This window comes from Engystomops pustulosus, chromosome 3 (assembly GCF_040894005.1).
Source record: "Engystomops pustulosus chromosome 3, aEngPut4.maternal, whole genome shotgun sequence".
Classification (NCBI taxonomy): Eukaryota; Metazoa; Chordata; class Amphibia; order Anura; family Leptodactylidae; genus Engystomops; species Engystomops pustulosus.
In genome coordinates, this window is record NC_092413.1 from 237,522,654 (window position 1) to 237,547,844 (window position 25,191).

General features: G+C 41.2%; 1 long non-coding RNA gene across 1 annotated transcript; it reads left to right on the top strand.

Annotated features, from left to right (window-relative positions):
• Positions 1–342: 342 nt before the first annotated feature.
• Positions 343–20,526, top strand: LOC140120763 (uncharacterized). Its single transcript, XR_011853978.1, has 2 exons — positions 343–740; positions 20,366–20,526. It is a non-coding gene; the product is annotated as an uncharacterized lncRNA (long non-coding RNA).
• Positions 20,527–25,191: the final 4,665 nt, after the last annotated feature.

Below are 25,191 nucleotides of genomic sequence, written 5' to 3' on the forward strand. Positions count from 1 at the left end.
AGTCATAAAGCCCACATCGCCCAGCACCCTTTTGTTACTGTCTTAAAGGGGCCAAACCTTTTGCCTTACAACAAGGGGCTACCGCAAAATCCTGCAGCCAGTCATGAGCCCAACGGCTGGATGCCTCCGGGCTATCAAGATGATCTCTAATACTAGCCGGGGGAAGGTGACAGAAGGGAGAAGGGGCGACTGCGGCTTCCACCAAAATGTGCAGAGGTTTATATTATTGTCCTCGCTACAGAAGGAAATGTACAAAGTGGGGAGAAACCGAGGACTTTAGTTTGTGTATCTGTTTCCTGTATCATTATGTTTTCTCTCTGGTCGAACATCCGCAGGTCATTACGATGTGTGGATGATGTTTCTGTAGCTTGGGAAGGGTCCAGCGCTGAACCAGAGGCCATAATGTCATCTGTAATGTGTCTATGGACTTTTATACAACTTGTATCAGGAGAAGAATCCGGAGAACATTTCTGCAGCCGACAATCCAGAAGAGCAGGACACACAACGAGGAGAATGGACCTATCCGCAACTGCCTGATTATAATATTATCTGATCCTGGGAAGATATAACATCTCCTCCTCCATCCCCAGTAACCAGAACCCGCACCAGAACCAGCCCCAGCACCATGTCCCCAGTCACCAGCGCTGTCCTGCTGCTCCTTCTCTGCTGCGGAGGAACCAGGGAAGGGACCGGCGTCTCAGCAATAGCAATACTCAAATGTCCAGACAACCATAGACCAAGTAAGTCATAGGGAAATGGGAAATACAGGAGAGTGCACAGTACTACTTCTCCTGTATATACACAGTGCACAGTACTACTTCTCCTGTGTATATATATACAGTGCACAGTACTACTTCTCCTGTATATATATACAGTGCACAGTACTACTTCTCCTGTATATATATACAGTGCACAGTACTACTTCTCCTGTATATACACAGTGCACAGTACTACTTCTCCTGTATATATGGTCAGTGCACAGTACTACTTCTCCTGTATATATATACAGTGCACAGTACTACTTCTCCTGTATATACACAGTGCACAGTACTACTTCTCCTGTATATATGGTCAGTGCACAGTACTACTTCTCCTGTATATATATACAGTGCACAGTACTACTTCTCCTGTATATATACAGTGCACAGTACTACTTCTCCTGTATATATGGTCAGTGCACAGTACTACTTCTCCAGTATATATATACAGTGCACAGTACTACTTCTCCTGTATATATACAGTGCACAGTACTACTTCTCCTGTATATATGTACAGTGCACAGTACTACTTCTCCTGTATATATACAGTGCACAGTACTACTTCTCCTGTATATATATACACAGTGCACAGTACTACTTCTCCTGTATATATACAGTGCACAGTACTACTTCTCCTGTATATATATACAGTGCACAGTACTACTTCTCCTGTATATATGTACAGTGCACAGTACTACTTCTCCTGTATATATGTACAGTGCACAGTACTACTTCTCCTGTATATATATACAGTGCACAGTACTACTTCTCCTGTATATATATACAGTGCACAGTACTACTTCTCCTGTATATATATACAGTGCACAGTACTACTTCTCCTGTATATATGTACAGTGCACAGTACTACTTCTCCTGTATATATGTACAGTGCACAGTACTACTTCTCCTGTATATATGTACAGTGCACAGTACTACTTCTCCTGTATATATGTACAGTGCACAGTACTACTTCTCCTGTATATATGTACAGTGCACAGTACTACTTCTCCTGTATATATATACAGTGCACAGTACTACTTCTCCTGTATATATACAGTGCACAGTACTACTTCTCCTGTATATATACAGTGCACAGTACTACTTCTCCTGTATATATATACAGTGCACAGTACTATTTCTCCTGTATATATATACAGTGCACAGTACTATTTCTCCTGTATATATATACAGTGCACAGTACTACTTCTCCTGTATATATGTACAGTGCACAGTACTACTTCTCCTGTATATATGTACAGTGCACAGTACTACTTCTCCTGTATATATGTACAGTGCACAGTACTACTTCTCCTGTATATATGTACAGTGCACAGTACTACTTCTCCTGTATATATACAGTGCACAGTACTACTTCTCCTGTATATATATACAGTGCACAGTACTACTTCTCCTGTATATATATACAGTGCACAGTACTACTTCTCCTGTATATATATACAGTGCACAGTACTACTTCTCCTGTATATATACAGTGCACAGTACTACTTCTCCTGTATATATACAGTGCACAGTACTACTTCTCCTGTATATATATACAGTGCACAGTACTACTTCTCCTGTATATATATACAGTGCACAGTACTACTTCTCCTGTATATATATACAGTGCACAGTACTACTTCTCCTGTATATATATACAGTGCACAGTACTACTTCTCCTGTATATATACAGTGCACAGTACTACTTCTCCTGTATATATATATATACAGTGCACAGTACTACTTCTCCTGTATATATATATACAGTGCACAGTACTACTTCTCCTGTATATATATACAGTGCACAGTACTACTTCTCCTGTATATATACAGTGCACAGTACTACTTCTCCTGTGTATATATATATACAGTGCACAGTACTACTTCTCCTGTATATATATACAGTGCACAGTACTACTTCTCCTGTATATATATACAGTGCACAGTACTACTTCTCCTGTATATATACAGTGCACAGTACTACTTCTCCTGTATATATGGTCAGTGCACAGTACTACTTCTCCTGTATATATGGTCAGTGCACAGTACTACTTCTCCTGTATATATGGGCAGTGCACAGTACTACTTCTCCTGTATATATACAGTGCACAGTACTACTTCTCCTGTATATATATATACAGTGCACAGTACTACTTCTCCTGTATATATACAGTGCACAGTACTACTTCTCCTATATATATATACACAGTGCACAGTACTACTTCTGTATATATGGGCAGTGCACAGTACTACTTCTCCTGTATATATATACAGTGCACAGTACTACTTCTCCTGTATATATATACAGTGCACAGTACTACTTCCCCTGTATATATACAGTGCACAGTACTACTTCTCCTGTATATATACACTGCACAGTACTACTTCTCCTGTATATATACAGTGCACAGTACTACTTCTCCTGTATATATACAGTGCACAGTACTACTTCTCCTGTATATATATACAGTGCACAGTACTACTTCTCCTATATATATATACACAGTGCACAGTACTACTTCTGTATATATGGGCAGTGCACAGTACTACTTCTCCTGTATATATATACAGTGCACAGTACTACTTCTCCTGTATATATATACAGTGCACAGTACTACTTCCCCTGTATATATACAGTGCACAGTACTACTTCTCCTGTATATATACACTGCACAGTACTACTTCTCCTGTATATATACAGTGCACAGTACTACTTCTCCTGTATATATACAGTGCACAGTACTACTTCTCCTGTATATATACAGTGCACAGTACTACTTCTCCTGTATATATATACAGTGCACAGTACTACTGCTCCTGTATATATATAAAGTGCACAGTACTACTTCTCCTGTATATATATATAGTGCACAGTACTACTTCTCCTGTATATATATAGTGCACAGTACTACTTCTCCTGTATAAATGGTCAGTGCACAGTACTACTTCTCCTGTATATATACAGTGCACAGTACTACTTCTCCTGTATATATGGACAGTGCACAGTACTACTTCTCCTGTATATATATACAGTGCACAGTACTACTTCTCCTGTATATATATACAGTGCACAGTACTACTTCTCCTGTATATATACACAGTGCACAGTACTACTTCTCCTGTATATATATATACAGTGCACAGTACTACTTCTCCTGTATATATAGGCAGTGCACAGTACTACTTCTCCTGTATATATATATACAGTGCACAGTACTACTTCTCCTGTATATATACAGTGCACAGTACTACTTCTCCTGTATATATAGGCAGTGCACAGTACTACTCCTGTATATACACAGTGCACAGTAATACTTCTCCTGTATATATACAGTGCACAGTACTACTTCTCCTGTATATATGGACAGTGCCCAGTACTACTTCTCCTGTAGATATGGACAGTGCACAGTACTACTTCTCCTGTATATATAGGCAGTGCACAGTACTACTTCTCCTGTATATATACAGGGCACAGTACTACTTCTCCTGTATATATATACAGTGCACAGTACTACTTCTCCTGTATATATATACAGTGCACAGTACTACTTCTGTATATATGGGCAGTGCACAGTACTACTTCTCCTGTATATATATACAGTGCACAGTACTACTTCTCCTGTATATATGGGCAGTGCACAGTACTACTTCTCCTGTATATATACAGTGCACAGTACTACTTCTCCTGTATATATACAGTGCACAGTACTACTTCTCCTGTATATATATACAGTGCACAGTACTACTTCTCCTGTATATATATACAGTGCACAGTACTACTTCTCCTGTGTGTATATATATACAGTGCACAGTACTACTTCTCCTGTATATATACAGTGCACAGTACTACTTCTCCTGTATATACACAGTGCACAGTACTACTTCTCCTGTATATATATATACAGTGCACAGTACTACTTCTCCTGTATATATATATACAGTGCACAGTACTACTTCTCCTGTATATATACAGTGCACAGTACTACTTCTCCTGTATATACAGTGCACAGTACTACTTCTCCTGTATATATATATATATACAGTGCACAGTACTACTTCCCCTGTATATATACAGTGCACAGTACTACTTCTCCTGTATATATACAGTGCACAGTACTACTTCTCCTGTATATATACAGTGCACAGTACTACTTCTCCTGTATATATATACAGTGCACAGTACTACTTCTCCTGTATATATACAGTGCACAGTACTACTTCTCCTGTATATATATACAGTGCACAGTACTACTTCTCCTGTATATATATACAGTGCACAGTACTACTTCTCCTGTATATATAGTGCACAGTACTACTTCTCCTGTATATATACAGTGCACAGTACTACTTCTCCTGTATATATATACAGTGCACAGTACTACTTCTCCTGTATATATACAGTGCACAGTACTACTTCTCCTGTATATATACACTGCACAGTACTACTTCTCCTGTATATATACAGTGCACAGTGCTACTTCTCCTGTATATATACAGTGCACAGTACTGCTTCTCCTGTATATATACAGTGCACAGTACTACTTCTCCTGTATGTATACAGTGCACAGTACTACTTCTCCTGTATGTATACAGTACACAGTACTACTTCTCCTGTATATATGTACAGTGCACAGTACTACTTCTCCTGTATATATGTACAGTGCACAGTACTACTTCTCCTGTATATATACAGTGCACAGTACTACTTCTCCTGTATATATATACAGTGCACAGTACTACTTCTCCTGTATATATACAGTGCACAGTACTACTTCTCCTGTATATATATATATACAGAGCACAGTACTACTTCTCCTGTATATACAGTGCACAGTACTACTTCTCCTGTATATATACAGTGCACAGTACTACTTCTCCTGTATATATATATACAGTGCACAGTACTACTTCTCCTGTATATATATACAGTGCACAGTACTACTTCTCCTGTGTATATATACAGTGCACAGTACTACTTCTCCTGTATATATGGGCAGTGCAGAGTACTACTTCTCCTGTATATATATATACAGTGCACAGTACTACTTCTCCTGTATATATACAGTGCACAGTACTACTTCTCCTGTATATATACAGTGCACAGTACTACTTCTCCTGTATATACAGTGCACAGTACTACTTCTCCTGTATATATACAGTGCACAGTACTACTTCTCCTGTATATATACAGTGCACAGTACTACTTCTCCTGTATATATATACAGTGCACAGTACTACTTCTCCTGTATATATATACAGTGCACAGTACTACTTCTCCTGTATATATATATATATATATATATATATATATATATACAGTGCACAGTACTACTTCTCCTGTATATATACAGTGCACAGTACTACTTCTCCTGTATATATAGGCAGTGCACAGTACTACTTCTCCTGTATATATATACAGTGCACAGTACTACTTCTCCTGTATATATATACAGTGCACAGTACTACTTCTCCTGTATATATACAGTGCACAGTACTACTTCTCCTGTATATATACAGTGCACAGTACTACTTCTCCTGTATATATACAGTGCACAGTACTACTTCTCCTGTATATATATACAGTGCACAGTACTACTTCTCCTGTATATATACAGTGCACAGTACTACTTCTCCTGTATATATATACAGTGCACAGTACTACTTCTCCTGTATATATATACAGTGCACAGTACTACTTCTCCTGTGTATATACAGTGCACAGTACTACTTCTCCTGTATATATATACAGTGCACAGTACTACTTCTCCTGTATATATATATACAGTGCACAGTACTACTTCTCCTGTATATATACAGTGCACAGTACTACTTCTCCTGTATATATACAGTGCACAGTACTACTTCTCCTGTATATATATACAGTGCACAGTACTACTTCTCCTGTATATATACAGTGCACAGTACTACTTCTCCTGTATATATATACAGTGCACAGTACTACTTCTCCTGTATATATACAGTGCACAGTACTACTTCTCCTGTATATATACAGTGCACAGTACTACTTCTCCTGTATATATACAGTGCACAGTACTACTTCTCCTGTATATATGGGCAGTGCACAGTACTACTTCTCCTGTATATATACAGTGCACAGTACTACTTCTCCTGTATATATACAGTGCACAGTACTACTTCTCCTGTATATATATACAGTGCACAGTACTACTTCTCCTGTATATATACAGTGCACAGTACTACTTCTCCTGTATATATACAGTGCACAGTACTACTTCTCCTGTATATATATATACAGTGCACAGTACTACTTCTCCTGTATATATACAGTGCACAGTACTACTTCTCCTGTATATATACAGTGCACAGTACTACTTCTCCTGTATATATACAGTGCACAGTACTACTTCTCCTGTATATATACAGTGCACAGTACTACTTCCCCTGTATATATATACAGTGCACAGTACTACTTCTCCTGTATATATGGGCAGTGCACAGTACTACTTCTCCTGTATATATACAGTGCACAGTACTAATTCTCCTGTATATATATACAGTGCACAGTACTACTTCTCCTGTATATATATACAGTGCACAGTACTACTTCTCCTGTATATATATACAGTGCACAGTACTACTTCTCCTGTATATATATACAGTGCACAGTGCTACTTCTCCTGTATATATACAGTGCACAGTACTACTTCTCCTGTATATATATATACAGTGCACAGTACTACTTCTCCTGTATATATGGGCAGTGCACAGTACTACTTCTCCTGTATATATGGGCAGTGCACAGTACTACTTCTCCTGTATATATATACAGTGCACAGTACTACTTCTCCTGTATATATGGGCAGTGCACAGTACTACTTCTCCTGTATATATACAGTGCACAGTACTAATTCTCCTGTATATATATATACAGTGCACAGTACTACTTCTCCTGTATATATATACAGTGCACAGTACTACTTCTCCTGTATATATATACAGTGCACAGTACTACTTCTCCTGTATATATATACAGTGCACAGTGCTACTTCTCCTGTATATATACAGTGCACAGTACTACTTCTCCTGTATATACAGTGCACAGTACTACTTCTCCTGTATATATATATATATACAGTGCACAGTACTACTTCCCCTGTATATATACAGTGCACAGTACTACTTCTCCTGTATATATACAGTGCACAGTACTACTTCTCCTGTATATATACAGTGCACAGTACTACTTCTCCTGTATATATATACAGTGCACAGTACTACTTCTCCTGTATATATACAGTGCACAGTACTACTTCTCCTGTATATATATACAGTGCACAGTACTACTTCTCCTGTATATATATACAGTGCACAGTACTACTTCTCCTGTATATATAGTGCACAGTACTACTTCTCCTGTATATATACAGTGCACAGTACTACTTCTCCTGTATATATACGCAGTGCACAGTACTACTTCTCCTGTATATATACAGTGCACAGTACTACTTCTCCTGTATATATACACTGCACAGTACTACTTCTCCTGTATATATACAGTGCACAGTACTGCTTCTCCTGTATATATACAGTGCACAGTACTACTTCTCCTGTATGTATACAGTGCACAGTACTACTTCTCCTGTATGTATACAGTACACAGTACTACTTCTCCTGTATATATGTACAGTGCACAGTACTACTTCTCCTGTATATATGTACAGTGCACAGTACTACTTCTCCTGTATATATACAGTGCACAGTACTACTTCTCCTGTATATATATACAGTGCACAGTACTACTTCTCCTGTATATATACAGTGCACAGTACTACTTCTCCTGTATATATATATATATACAGAGCACAGTACTACTTCTCCTGTATATACAGTGCACAGTACTACTTCTCCTGTATATATACAGTGCACAGTACTACTTCTCCTGTATATATATATACAGTGCACAGTACTACTTCTCCTGTATATATATACAGTGCACAGTACTACTTCTCCTGTGTATATATACAGTGCACAGTACTACTTCTCCTGTATATATGGGCAGTGCAGAGTACTACTTCTCCTGTATATATATATACAGTGCACAGTACTACTTCTCCTGTATATATACAGTGCACAGTACTACTTCTCCTGTATATATACAGTGCACAGTACTACTTCTCCTGTATATACAGTGCACAGTACTACTTCTCCTGTATATATACAGTGCACAGTACTACTTCTCCTGTATATATACAGTGCACAGTACTACTTCTCCTGTATATATATACAGTGCACAGTACTACTTCTCCTGTATATATATACAGTGCACAGTACTACTTCTCCTGTATATATATATATATATATATATATATATATATATACAGTGCACAGTACTACTTCTCCTGTATATATACAGTGCACAGTACTACTTCTCCTGTATATATAGGCAGTGCACAGTACTACTTCTCCTGTATATATATACAGTGCACAGTACTACTTCTCCTGTATATATATACAGTGCACAGTACTACTTCTCCTGTATATATACAGTGCACAGTACTACTTCTCCTGTATATATACAGTGCACAGTACTACTTCTCCTGTATATATACAGTGCACAGTACTACTTCTCCTGTATATATATACAGTGCACAGTACTACTTCTCCTGTATATATACAGTGCACAGTACTACTTCTCCTGTATATATATACAGTGCACAGTACTACTTCTCCTGTATATATATACAGTGCACAGTACTACTTCTCCTGTGTATATACAGTGCACAGTACTACTTCTCCTGTATATATATACAGTGCACAGTACTACTTCTCCTGTATATATATATACAGTGCACAGTACTACTTCTCCTGTATATATACAGTGCACAGTACTACTTCTCCTGTATATATACAGTGCACAGTACTACTTCTCCTGTATATATATACAGTGCACAGTACTACTTCTCCTGTATATATACAGTGCACAGTACTACTTCTCCTGTATATATACAGTGCACAGTACTACTTCTCCTGTATATATACAGTGCACAGTACTACTTCTCCTGTATATATATACAGTGCACAGTACTACTTCTCCTGTATATATACAGTGCACAGTACTACTTCTCCTGTATATATACAGTGCACAGTACTACTTCTCCTGTATATATATACAGTGCACAGTACTACTTCTCCTGTATATATACAGTGCACAGTACTACTTCTCCTGTATATATACAGTGCACAGTACTACTTCTCCTGTATATATACAGTGCACAGTACTACTTCTCCTGTATATATGGGCAGTGCACAGTACTACTTCTCCTGTATATATACAGTGCACAGTACTACTTCTCCTGTATATATACAGTGCACAGTACTACTTCTCCTGTATATATATACAGTGCACAGTACTACTTCTCCTGTATATATACAGTGCACAGTACTACTTCTCCTGTATATATACAGTGCACAGTACTACTTCTCCTGTATATATATATACAGTGCACAGTACTACTTCTCCTGTATATATACAGTGCACAGTACTACTTCTCCTGTATATATACAGTGCACAGTACTACTTCTCCTGTATATATACAGTGCACAGTACTACTTCTCCTGTATATATACAGTGCACAGTACTACTTCCCCTGTATATATATACAGTGCACAGTACTACTTCTCCTGTATATATGGGCAGTGCACAGTACTACTTCTCCTGTATATATACAGTGCACAGTACTAATTCTCCTGTATATATATACAGTGCACAGTACTACTTCTCCTGTATATATATACAGTGCACAGTACTACTTCTCCTGTATATATATACAGTGCACAGTACTACTTCTCCTGTATATATATACAGTGCACAGTGCTACTTCTCCTGTATATATACAGTGCACAGTACTACTTCTCCTGTATATATATATACAGTGCACAGTACTACTTCTCCTGTATATATGGGCAGTGCACAGTACTACTTCTCCTGTATATATGGGCAGTGCACAGTACTACTTCTCCTGTATATATATACAGTGCACAGTACTACTTCTCCTGTATATATGGGCAGTGCACAGTACTACTTCTCCTGTATATATACAGTGCACAGTACTAATTCTCCTGTATATATATATACAGTGCACAGTACTACTTCTCCTGTATATATATACAGTGCACAGTACTACTTCTCCTGTATATATATACAGTGCACAGTACTACTTCTCCTGTATATATATACAGTGCACAGTGCTACTTCTCCTGTATATATACAGTGCACAGTACTACTTCTCCTGTATATATATATACAGTGCACAGTACTACTTCTCCTGTATATATACAGTGCACAGTACTACTTCTCCTGTATATATGGGCAGTGCACAGTACTACTTCTCCTGTATATATATACAGTGCACAGTACTACTTCTCCTGTATATATACAGTGCACAGTACTACTTCTCCTGTATATATATACAGTGCACAGTACTACTTCTCCTGTATATATACAGTGCACAGTACTACTTCTCCTGTATATATTTACAGTGCACAGTACTACTTCTCCTGTGTATATACAGTGCACAGTACTACTTCTCCTGTATATATATACAGTGCACAGTACTCCTTCTCCTGTATATATATACAGTGCACAGTACTACTTCTCCAGTATATATATACAGTGCACAGTACTACTTCTCCTGTATATATACACAGTGCACAGTACTACTTCTCCTGTATATATACCCTGCACAGTACTACTTCTCCTGTATATATACAGTGCACAGTACTACTTCTCCTGTATATATACACAGTGCACAGTACTACTTCCCCTGTAGATATGAGCAGTGCACAGTACTACTTCCCCTGTAGATATGAGCAGTGCACAGTACTACTTCTCCTGTATATATATACAGTGCACAGTACTACTTCTCCTGTATATATATACAGTGCACAGTACTACTTCTCCTGTATATATACAGTGCACAGTACTACTTCTCCTGTATATATACGCAGTGCACAGTACTACTTCTCCTATATATATATACACAGTGCACAGTACTACTTCTCCTGTATATATACAGTGCACAGTACTACTTCTCCTGTATATATACGCAGTGCACAGTACTACTTCTCCTATATATATATATACACGGTGCACAGTACTACTTCTCCTGTATATATACAGTGCACAGTACTACTTCTCCTGTATATATATACAGTGCACAGTACTACTTCTCCTGTATATATACACAGTGCACAGTACTACTTCTCCTATATATATACACAGTGCACAGTACTACTTCTCCTGTATATATACAGTGCACAGTACTACTTCTCCTGTATGTATACAGTGCACAGTACTACTTCTCCTGTATGTATACAGTGCACAGTACTACTTCTCCTGTATATATGTACAGTGCACAGTACTACTTCTCCTGTATATATGTACAGTGCACAGTACTACTTCTCCTGTATATATATACAGTGCACAGTACTACTTCTCCTGTATATATATACAGTGCACAGTACTACTTCTCCTGTATATATATATATATATATACAGAGCACAGTACTACTTCTCCTGTATATATATACAGTGCACAGTACTACTTCTCCTGTATATATACAGTGCACAGTACTACTTCTCCTGTATATATACAGTGCACAGTACTACTTCTCCTGTATATACAGTGCACAGTACTACTTCTCCTGTATATATACAGTGCACAGTACTACTTCTCCTGTATATATACAGTGCACAGTACTACTTCTCCTGTATATATATATACAGTGCACAGTACTACTTCTCCTGTATATATATATATACAGTGCACAGTACTACTTCTCCTGTATATATATATACAGTGCACAGTACTACTTCTCCTGTATATATATATACAGTGCACAGTACTACTTCTCCTGTATATATACAGTGCACAATACTACTTCTCCTGTATATATATACAGTGCACAGTACTACTTCTCCTGTATATATATACAGTGCACAGTACTACTTCTCCTGTATATATATACAGTGCACAGTACTACTTCTCCTGTATATATACAGTGTACAGTACTACTTCTCCTGTATATATATACAGTGCACAGTACTACTTCTCCTGTATATATACAGTGCACAGTACTACTTCTCCTGTATATATATACAGTGCACAGTACTACTTCTCCTGTATATATACAGTGCACAGTACTACTTCTCCTGTATATATACAGTGCACAGTACTACTTCTCCTGTATATATACAGTGCACAGTACTACTTCTCCTGTATATATACAGTGCACAGTACTACTTCTCCTGTATATATACAGTGCACAGTACTACTTCTCCTGTATATATACAGTGCACAGTACTACTTCTCCTGTATATATATATACAGTGCACAGTACTACTTCTCCTGTATATACAGTGCACAGTACTACTTCTCCTGTATATATACAGTGCACAGTACTACTTCTCCTGTATATATGGGCAGTGCACAGTACTACTTCTCCTGTATATATGGGCAGTGCACAGTACTACTTCTCCTGTATATATACAGTGCACAGTACTACTTCTCCTGTATATATATATACAGTGCACAGTACTACTTCTCCTGTATATATATACAGTGCACAGTACTACTTCTCCTGTATATATATACAGTGCACAGTACTACTTCTCCTGTATATATATACAGTGCACAGTACTACTTCTCCTGTATATATATACAGTGCACAGTACTACTTCTCCTGTATATATATATATATATATATATATATATATATATATATAGTGCACAGTACTACTTCTCCTGTATATATATATATAGTGCACAGTACTACTTCTCCTGTATATATATATACAGTGCACAGTACTACTTCTCCTGTATATACAGTGCACAGTACTACTTCTCCTGTATATATACAGTGCACAGTACTACTTCTCCTGTATATATATAAAGTGCACAGTACTACTTCTCCTGTATATATACAGTGCACAGTACTAATTCTCCTGTATATATATACAGTGCACAGTACTACTTCTCCTGTATATATATACAGTGCACAGTACTACTTCTCCTGTATATATATACAGTGCACAGTACTACTTCTCCTGTATATATACACAGTGCACAGTACTACTTCTCCTGTATATATACAGTGCACAGTACTACTTCTCCTGTATATATATATACAGTGCACAGTACTACTTCTCCTGTATATATACAGTGCACAGTACTACTTCTCCTGTATATATGGGCAGTGCACAGTACTACTTCTCCTGTATATATACAGTGCACAGTACTACTTCTCCTGTATATATATATACAGTGCACAGTACTACTTCTCCTGTATATATATGCAGTGCACAGTACTACTTCTTCTGTATATATACAGTGCACAGTACTACTTCTCCTGTATATATACAGTGCACAGTACTACTTCTCCTGTATATACAGTGCACAGTACTACTTCTCCTGTATATATACAGTGCACAGTACTACTTCTCCTGTATATATACAGTGCACAGTACTACTTCTCCTGTATATATATATATACAGTGCACAGTACTACTTCTCCTGTATATATATATACAGTGCACAGTACTACTTCTCCTGTATATATATATACAGTGCACAGTACTACTTCTCCTGTATATATACAGTGCACAATACTACTTCTCCTGTATATATATACAGTGCACAGTACTACTTCTCCTGTATATATATACAGTGCACAGTACTACTTCTCCTGTATATATACAGTGTACAGTACTACTTCTCCTGTATATATATACAGTGCACAGTACTACTTCTCCTGTATATATACAGTGCACAGTACTACTTCTCCTGTATATATATACAGTGCACAGTACTACTTCTCCTGTATATATACAGTGCACAGTACTACTTCTCCTGTATATATACAGTGCACAGTACTACTTCTCCTGTATATATACAGTGCACAGTACTACTTCTCCTGTATATATACAGTGCACAGTACTACTTCTCCTGTATATATACAGTGCACAGTACTACTTCTCCTGTATATATACAGTGCACAGTACTACTTCTCCTGTATATATATATACAGTGCACAGTACTACTTCTCCTGTATATACAGTGCACAGTACTACTTCTCCTGTATATATACAGTGCACAGTACTACTTCTCCTGTATATATGGGCAGTGCACAGTACTACTTCTCCTGTATATATGGGCAGTGCACAGTACTACTTCTCCTGTATATATACAGTGCACAGTACTACTTTTCCTGTATATACACAGTGCACAGTACTACTTCTCCTGTATATATATATACAGTGCACAGTACTACTTCTCCTGTATATATATATACAGTGCACAGTACTACTTCTCCTGTATATATATACAGTGCACAGTACTACTTCTCCTGTATATATATACAGTGCACAGTACTACTTCTCCTGTATATATATACAGTGCACAGTACTACTTCTCCTGTATATATATATATATATATATATATATATATATATATAGTGCACAGTACTACTTCTCCTGTATATATATATATAGTGCACAGTACTACTTCTCCTGTATATATATATACAGTGCACAGTACTACTTCTCCTGTATATACAGTGCACAGTACTACTTCTCCTGTATATATACAGTGCACAGTACTACTTCTCCTGTATATATATAAAGTGCACAGTACTACTTCTCCTGTATATATACAGTGCACAGTACTAATTCTCCTGTATATATATACAGTGCACAGTACTACTTCTCCTGTATATATATACAGTGCACAGTACTACTTCTCCTGTATATATATACAGTGCACAGTACTACTTCTCCTGTATATATATACAGTGCACAGTGCTACTTCTCCTGTATATATACAGTGCACAGTACTACTTCTCCTGTATATATATATACAGTGCACAGTACTACTTCTCCTGTATATATACAGTGCACAGTACTACTTCTCCTGTATATATGGGCAGTGCACAGTACTACTTCTCCTGTATATATATATACAGTGCACAGTACTACTTCTCCTGTATATATACAGTGCACAGTACTACTTCTCCTGTATATATACAGTGCACAGTACTACTTCTCCTGTATATATATACAGTGCACAGTACTACTTCTCCTGTATATATACAGTGCACAGTACTACTTCTCCTGTATATATACACAGTGCACAGTACTACTTCCCCTGTAGATATGAGCAGTGCACAGTACTACTTCTCCTATATATATACACAGTGCACAGTACTACTTCTCCTGTAGATATGGGCAGTGCACAGTACTACTTCTCCTGTATATAAGGATAATGCACAGTACTACTTCTCCTGTATATATGGGCAGTGCACAGTACTACTTCTCCTGTATATATATACAGTGCACAGTACTACTTCTCCTGTATATATATACAGTGCACAGTACTACTTCTCCTGTATATATACAGTGCACAGTGCTACTTCCCCTGTAGATATGAGCAGTGCACAGTACTACTTCTCCTGTATATACAGTGCACAGTACTACTTCTCCTGTATATATACAGTGCACAGTACTACTTCTCCTGTATATATATACAGTGCACAGTACTACTTCTCCTGTATATATACACAGTGCACAGTACTACTTCTCCTGTATATATACGCAGTGCACAGTACTACTTCTCCTATATATATACACAGTGCACAGTACTACTTCTTCTGTATATATACAGTGCACAGTACTACTTCTCCTGTATATATACAGTGCACAGTACTACTTCTCCTGTATATATACAGTGCACAGTACTACTTCTCCTGTATATATACAGTGCACAGTACTACTTCTCCTGTAGATATGAGCAGTGCACAGTACTACTTCTCCTGTAGATATGGGCAGTGCACAGTACTACTTCTCCTGTAGATATGGGCAGTGCACAGTACTACTTCTCCTATATATATACACAGTGCACAGTACTACTTCTCCTGTATATAAGGATAATGCACAGTACTACTTCCCCTGTAGATATGAGCAGTGCACAGTACTACTTCTCCTGTATATATACACAGTGCACAGTACTACTTCTCCTGTATATATACAGTGCACAGTACTACTTCTCCTGTATATATATACAGAGCACAGTACTACTTCTCCTGTATATATATATATATATACAGTGCACAGTACTACTTCTCCTGTATATATACAGTGCACAGTACTACTTCTCCTGTATATATATATATACAGTGCACAGTACTACTTCTCCTGTATATATATACAGTGCACAGTACTACTTCTCCTGTATATAAGGATAATGCACAGTACTACTTCCCCTGTAGATAAGGATAATGCAGGTGCAAATCTACAGCTTGTCCAACATGGCTTGTATCCTCTCCTGTATATAAACCCTCACATGGCTTGTGTCCTCTCCTGTATATAACCCCTCACATGGCTTGTATCCTCTCCTGTATATAACCCCTCACATGGCTTGTATCCTCTCCTGTATATAACCCCTCACATGGCTTGTATCCTCTCCTGTATATAACCCCTCACATGGCTTGTGTCCTCTCCTGTATATAACCCCTCACATGGCTTGTGTCCTCTCCTGTATATAACCTCCTCACATGGCTTGTGTCCTCTCCTGTATATAACCCCTCACATGGCTTGTATCCTCTCCTGTATATAACCCCTCACATGGCTTGTATCCTCTCCTGTATATACCCCCCTCAAATGGCTTCTATCCTCTCCTGTATATAACCTCCTCACATGGCTTGTATCCTCTCCTGTATATAACCCCTCACATGGCTTGTATCCTCTCCTGTATATAACCCCTCACATGGCTTGTGTCCTCTCCTGTATATAACCTCCTCACATGGCTTGTGTCCTCTCCTGTATATAACCCCTCACATGGCTTGTATCCTCTCCTGTATATAACCCCTCACATGGCTTGTATCCTCTCCTGTATATAACCCCTCACATGGCTTGTATCCTCTCCTGTATATAACTCCTCACATGGCTTGTATCCTCTCCTGTATATAACCTCCTCACATGGCTTGTATCCTCTCCTGTATATAACCCCTCACATGGCTTGTATCCTCTCCTGTATATAACCCCTCACATGACTTGTATCCTCTCCTGTATATAACCCGTCACATGGCTTGTATCCTATCCTGTATACAAACACTCACATGGCTTGTATCCTCTCCGGTATATAACCCCCTCACATGGCTTGTATCCTCTCCTATATATAACCCCCTCACATGGCTTGTATCATTTCCTGTATATAACCCCTCACATGGCTTGTATCCTCTCCTGTATATAACCCCTCACATGGCTTGTATCATTTCCTGTATATAACCCCTCACATGGCTTGTATCCTCTCCTATATATAACACCTCACATGGCTTGTATCCTCTCCTGTATATAACCCCTCACATGGCTTGTATCCTCTCCTGTATATAACCCCCTCACATGGCTTGTATCCTCTCCTGTATATAAACCCTCACATGGCTTGTATCCTCTCCTGTATATAAACCCTCACATGGCTTGTATCCTCTCCTGTATATAACCCCCTCACATGGCTTGTATCCTCTCCTGTATATAAACCCTCACATGGCTTGTATCCTCTCCTGTATATAAACCCTCACATGGCTTGTATCCTCCACTGTATATAACCCCTCACGTGGCTTGTATCCTCTCCTGTATATAACCCCTCACGTGGCTTGTATCCTCTCCTGTATATAACCCCTCACGTGGCTTGTATCCTCTCCTGTATATAACCCCTCACGTGGCTTGTATCCTCTCCTGTATATAACCCCTTCATGTGGCTTGTATCCTCCACTGTATATAACCCCTCACGTGGCTTGTATCCTCCACTGTATATAACCCCTCACGTGGCTTGTATCCTCCACTGTATATAACCCCTCACGTGGCTTGTATCCTCCACTGTATATAACCCCTCACGTGGCTTGTATCCTCCACTGTATATAACCCCTCACGTGGCTTGTATCCTCTCCTGTATATAACTCCTCCATGTGGCTTGTATCCTCCACTGTATATAACCCCTCACGTGGCTTGTATCCTCCACTGTATATAACCCCTCACGTGGCTTGTATCCTCCCCTGTATATAACCCCTCACGTGGCTTGTATCCTCCCCTGTATATAACCCCTCACGTGGCTTGTATCCTCTCCTGTATATAACCCCTCACGTGGCTTGTATCCTCTCCTGTATATAACTCCTCCATGTGGCTTGTATCCTCCACTGTATATAACCCCTCACGTGGCTTGTATCCTCTCCTGTATATAACCCCTCACGTGGCTTGTATCCTCTCCTGTATATAACCCCTCACGTGGCTTGTATCCTCTCCTGTATATAACACCTCACGTGGCTTGTATCCTCTCCTGTATATAACGCCTCACATGGCTTGTATCCTCTCCTGTATATACCCCTTCATGTGGCTTGTATCCTCTCCTGTATATAACTCCTCACATGGCTTGTATCCTCCACTGTATATAACCCCTCACGTGGCTTGTATCCTCTCCTGTATATAACCCCTCACGTGGCTTGTATCCTCTCCTGTATATAACCCCTCACGTGGCTTGTATCCTCTCCTGTATATAACTCCTCACATGGCTTGTATCCTCTCCTGTATATAACTCCTCACATGGCTTGTATCCTCTCCTGTATATAACCCCCTCACATGGCTTGTATCCTCTCCTGTATATACCCCTTCTTGTGGCTTGTATCCTCCACTGTATATAACCCCTCACGTGGCTTGTATCCTCGCCTGTATATACCCCCTCACGTGACTTGTATCCTCTCCTGTATATAACCCGTCACATGGCTTGTATCCTATCCTGTATATAACCCCTCACATGGCTTCTATCCTCACCTGTATATAACCCCTCACATGGCTTGTGTCCTCACCTGTATATAGCCCCCTCACATGGCTTGTGTCCTCACCTGTATATAGCCCCCTCACGTGGCTTGTATCCTCGCCTGTATATAACCCCCGCACGTGGCTTGTATCCTCGCCTGTATTTACCCCCTCACGTGGCTTGTATCCTCTCCTGTATATAACCCCTCACGTGGCTTGTATCCTCTCCTGTATATAACCCCTCACGTGGCTTGTATCCTCTCCTGTATATAACCCCTCACGTGGCTTGTATCCTCTCCTGTATATAACCCCTCACATGGCTTGTGTTCATGTGTATCAAAAAGAAGCCAAAATTTGCGCCCTCAAGGACAGGACAAAGTGAACTTGTATAACAAGTAAAAATACCTGATCATACATAAGGTTCAAAAAAGAGCCGCCAAATGTCTCCAAAAACCAACAAAGAAAGAAAAAACAATGATACTTGTCCCCTTATGTAACAATGACCTGAGGAGTCACAGAGGCGGAGCAGAGTCACAGGGGCCTGACCATCCTGGCCTGACTAATGGTCAGCGGGACAAGTACAGCACCCACTGTGATGTTGTACAATGAGCAATGACAGATGGGAACACCCCAACATTATTGAGCTTTGCCCCACGGCTCTTCTCTGTCTCTGTTAGAAAGGCCTCAGGGCAGGTTACATTTATCATGGAGGATTATTGATATTATTGTAATTACAAGGTTTCCTCTTTTCTCATCTTCCCTCAGAGCGAGCTCCATCCTGGCCGGAGCAGGAGATGTCATCATGGAGGTGGAGCGTGGAGATTGATGACTTCATACAATCCATGAGACACAGATGGATCCCCATGACATCACATTGTTATCTCCTCATCCAGAATCCGAGATGAATAAATGATCTGCAGCAGTAACCTGAGGCTCTGTGTTACTGCTGGAGTCATCACAGATATTGTCCTCCTGGTATAGAATGTTCTGCACATCTTCTCTCTCTCATTAGGCTCCGGGCACACATGGGCATTACTCCCCATAGAGCCAGCAATGTCCTCATGTAGGCTGCCAGGGGCTGGTCAGTCACTGCTGACAAGCGTCCGGCCTCTTCTTTCCTTTGGGGGTCATGTACTAAGGGCCCGAATCACGTTTTTCCCACGGGTTACACGAATATTTGTGCCGATTTTCCCTGAATTGCCCCAGGATTTTGGCACATGCGATCGGATTGTGTCGCATCGGCGCCAGGTTGCACGCGACAGAAATCGGGGGCGTGGCCATAAGAAAACCTGATGGATTAGGAAAAACCGCCGTATTTAAAAAAAAAAAGTGTTGCTTGACACGAAATTGGGAGGCTGGACCGTGGAAGGGTAGACAAGGTCAATAAATTATCGTTTTTATAGCCACTCCCTAAAAGCACGGGTTCTGAGAGATGCAGGAATTAGAGTTGTTCTCACGACTTCCATATGGCACAGGTCTTGCTGGGAAGAACCCTGGGTGCCATGATTATACCCCTCCACACCCATGGGAGAGCTCTAAGAGCGCCCCCTACCTCCAGGAGCATGGAGGAGTTTTAGCTTCTCAATGGGAAGTCATAGGGTCAGAGTTCTGGATGAATCCCTGGATTACATTGAGGCCGGACATTCCCCAGATCCTTTGCTCCCATTGAGAGTTATTTAGATCTCTGTGTCCGAATATGCGAGAACAAATTGAGAGGTATACAGCTATAAAACACAGGTATGTGTACCCCTGGCGACACAGATGGATCATAACTCCATACCTGTCCATAACTAACGTAGTGGTCATACAAGCACATGGGGTTTTATTATCCTTTGTCTAATAATGGAGAGAACTATATGGACTTCCAGCTTGTGAAGGTCCAAACTAATTCCGGCTTTATTTAGACATCTTTAAAACTTCCATGAGTTACAAGTATAATCCTCTACGTGTTTCTGGAAGTTCCCTGCTCCTATTCATGAGTCTAGTTGATAACTACCCCCTACAGAGGCAGAGACCCCCTACAGAGGCAGAGACCCCCTACAAAGATTGAAGCCCTTCCAGAAATCCTCCCAAGAAGATGTGAGGGATACTGATGCCCTGATGAACAAGACCAAACCTGACACGTGACCCTCCTTGTGCATAGTCCTTATATTTCATCCTGGGGTGGGGTTGTGGGTGGTTGGAGGTGTAGTGTGAGGTATTGGGGGAATGGAATTTGGGGCTGGAGATGATGAGGGGTTTATATAGGGGGTCAGGGTGAAGTTGTAGGTGTAGGTTGTGTATTTTAGGTTGGGACCTAGTTTGCTATTTGGTCATGTCGGCCCTAGAAGCGTTCCTCAGCGGGATGCATGAGCAGCGGGTGGTCAGGGGACCAGGGTGGGTGCACGCGCAGGTGGCAGCCCCTGGGTGCGGATGCTTTGGAGCCAGAGGACCTGGACTGGCCGGAGAGGGCAGGAGGTCGCAATAAGCCCATCCAGCTCACCCTATGGGAGAAGAAGACATGGGAGCCTTAGCCCAGCTCACCCTATGGGAGAAGAAGACATGGGAGCCTTAGCCCAGCTCACCCTATGGGAGAAGAAGACATGGGAGCCTTAGCCCAGCTCACCCTATGGGAGAAGAAGACATGGGAGCCTTAGCCCAGCTCACCCTATGGGAGAAGAAGACATGGGAGCCTTAGCCCAGCTCACCCTATGGGAGAAGAAGACATGGGAGCCTTAGCCCAGCTCACCCTATGGGAGAAGAAGACATGGGAGCCTTAGCCCAGCTCACCCTATGGGAGAAGAAGACATGGGAGCCTTAGCCCAGCTCACCCTATGGGAGAAGAAGACATGGGAGCCTTAGCCCAGCTCACCCTATGGGAGAAGAAGACATGGGAGCCTTAGCCCAGCTCACCCTATGGGAGAAGAAGACATGGGAGCCTTAGCCCAGCTCACCCTATGGGAGAAGAAGACATGGGAGCCTTAGCCCAGCTCACCCTATGGGAGAAGAAGACATGGGAGCCTTAGCCCAGCTCACCCTATGGGAGAAGAAGACATGGGAGCCTTAGCCCAGCTCACCCTATGGGAGAAGAAGACATGGGAGCCTTAGCCCAGCTCACCCTATGGGAGAAGAAGACATGGGAGCCTTAGCCCAGCTCACCCTATGGGAGAAGAAGACATGGGAGCCTTAGCCCAGCTCACCCTATGGGAGAAGAAGACATGGGAGCCTTAGCCCAGCTCACCCTATGGGAGAAGAAGACATGGGAGCCTTAGCCCAGCTCACCCTATGGGAGAAGAAGACATGGGAGCCTTAGCCCAGCTCACCCTATGGGAGAAGAAGACATGGGAGCCTTAGCCCAGCTCACCCTATGGGAGAAGAAGACATGGGAGCCTTAGCCCAGCTCACCCTATGGGAGAAGAAGACATGGGAGCCTTAGCCCAGCTCACCCTATGGGAGAAGAAGACATGGGAGCCTTAGCCCAGCTCACCCTATGGGAGAAGAAGACATGGGAGCCTTAGCCCAGCTCACCCTATGGGAGAAGAAGACATGGGAGCCTTAGCCCAGCTCACCCTATGGGAGAAGAAGACATGGGAGCCTTAGCCCAGCTCACCCTATGGGAGAAGAAGACATGGGAGCCTTAGCCCAGCTCACCCTATGGGAGAAGAAGACATGGGAGCCTTAGCCCAGCTCACCCTATGGGAGAAGAAGACATGGGAGCCTTAGCCCAGCTCACCCTATGGGAGAAGAAGACATGGGAGCCTTAGCCCAGCTCACCCTATGGGAGAAGAAGACATGGGAGCCTTAGCCCAGCTCACCCTATGGGAGAAGAAGACATGGGAGCCTTAGCCCAGCTCACCCTATGGGAGAAGAAGACATGGGAGCCTTAGCCCAGCTCACCCTATGGGAGAAGAAGACATGGGAGCCTTAGCCCAGCTCACCCTATGGGAGAAGAAGACATGGGAGCCTTAGCCCAGCTCACCCTATGGGAGAAGAAGACATGGGAGCCTTAGCCCAGCTCACCCTATGGGAGAAGAAGACATGGGAGCCTTAGCCCAGCTCACCCTATGGGAGAAGAAGACATGGGAGCCTTAGCCCAGCTCACCCTATGGGAGAAGAAGACATGGGAGCCTTAGCCCAGCTCACCCTATGGGAGAAGAAGACATGGGAGCCTTAGCCCAGCTCACCCTATGGGAGAAGACGACATGGGAGCCTTAGCCCAGCTCACCCTATGGGAGAAGACGGCATGGGAGCCTTAGCCCAGCTCACCCTATGGGAGAAGACGACATGGGAGCCTTAGCCCAGCTCACCCTATGGGAGAAGAAGACATGGGAGCCTTAGCCCAGCTCACCCTATGGGAGAAGAAGACATGGGAGCCTTAGCCCAGCTCACCCTATGGGAGAAGAAGACATGGGAGCCTTAGCCCAGCTCACCCTATGGGAGAAGAAGACATGGGAGCCTTAGCCCAGCTCACCCTATGGGAGAAGAAGACATGGGAGCCTTAGCCCAGCTCACCCTATGGGAGAAGAAGACATGGGAGCCTTAGCCCAGCTCACCCTATGGGAGAAGAAGACATGGGAGCCTTAGCCCAGCTCACCCTATGGGAGAAGAAGACATGGGAGCCTTAGCCCAGCTCACCCTATGGGAGAAGACGACATGGGAGCCTTAGCCCAGCTCACCCTATGGGAGAAGAAGACATGGGAGCCTTACCCCAGCTCACCCTATGGGAGAAGAAGACATGGGAGCCTTACCCCAGCTCACGCCCTGCCTGCACCTGGAGGGACAGAAGTGGGGGCTTTGCTACCCGGGGATAGAAATCAGTTCAGTTACCATGGGGCGCAGGTCACTGATGGAAAACTTACTGATGATTTGAGGAGGACTGTGCCGGAGGCGTGGAGATAACGGAGATCACCCGATGCTCAGAATTTTATTAAGGAAACTGAACTTCACCTGCAGAATTCTGCCCAAGAAAGGGACGATGGGTGCTATATGTATATATATATATATATACCACACCCTGCAAGATAGTATACAGCCGCTATTATACAGTATATACCACACCCTGCAATACACCAAACAGCTGCTATTATACAGTATATACCACACCCCGCAATACACCAAACAGCTGCTATTATACAGTATATACCACACCCTGCAATATACCAAACAGCTGCTATTATACAGTATATACCACACCCTGCAATACACCAAACAGCTGCTATTATACAGTATATACCACACCCTGCAATATACCAAACAGCTGCTATTATACAGTATATACCACACCCCGCAATATACCAAACAGCTGCTATTATACAGTATATACCACACCCTGCAATACACCAAACAGCTGCTATTATACAGTATATACCACACCCTGCAATATACCAAACAGCTGCTATTATACAGTATATACCACACCCCGCAATATACCAAACAGCTGCTATTATACAGTATATACCACACCCTGCAATATACCAAACAGCTGCTATTATACAGTATATACCACACCCTGCAATATACCAAACAGCTGCTATTATACAGTATATACCACACCCTGCAATATACCAAACAGCTGCTATTATACAGTATATACCACACCCTGCAATATACCA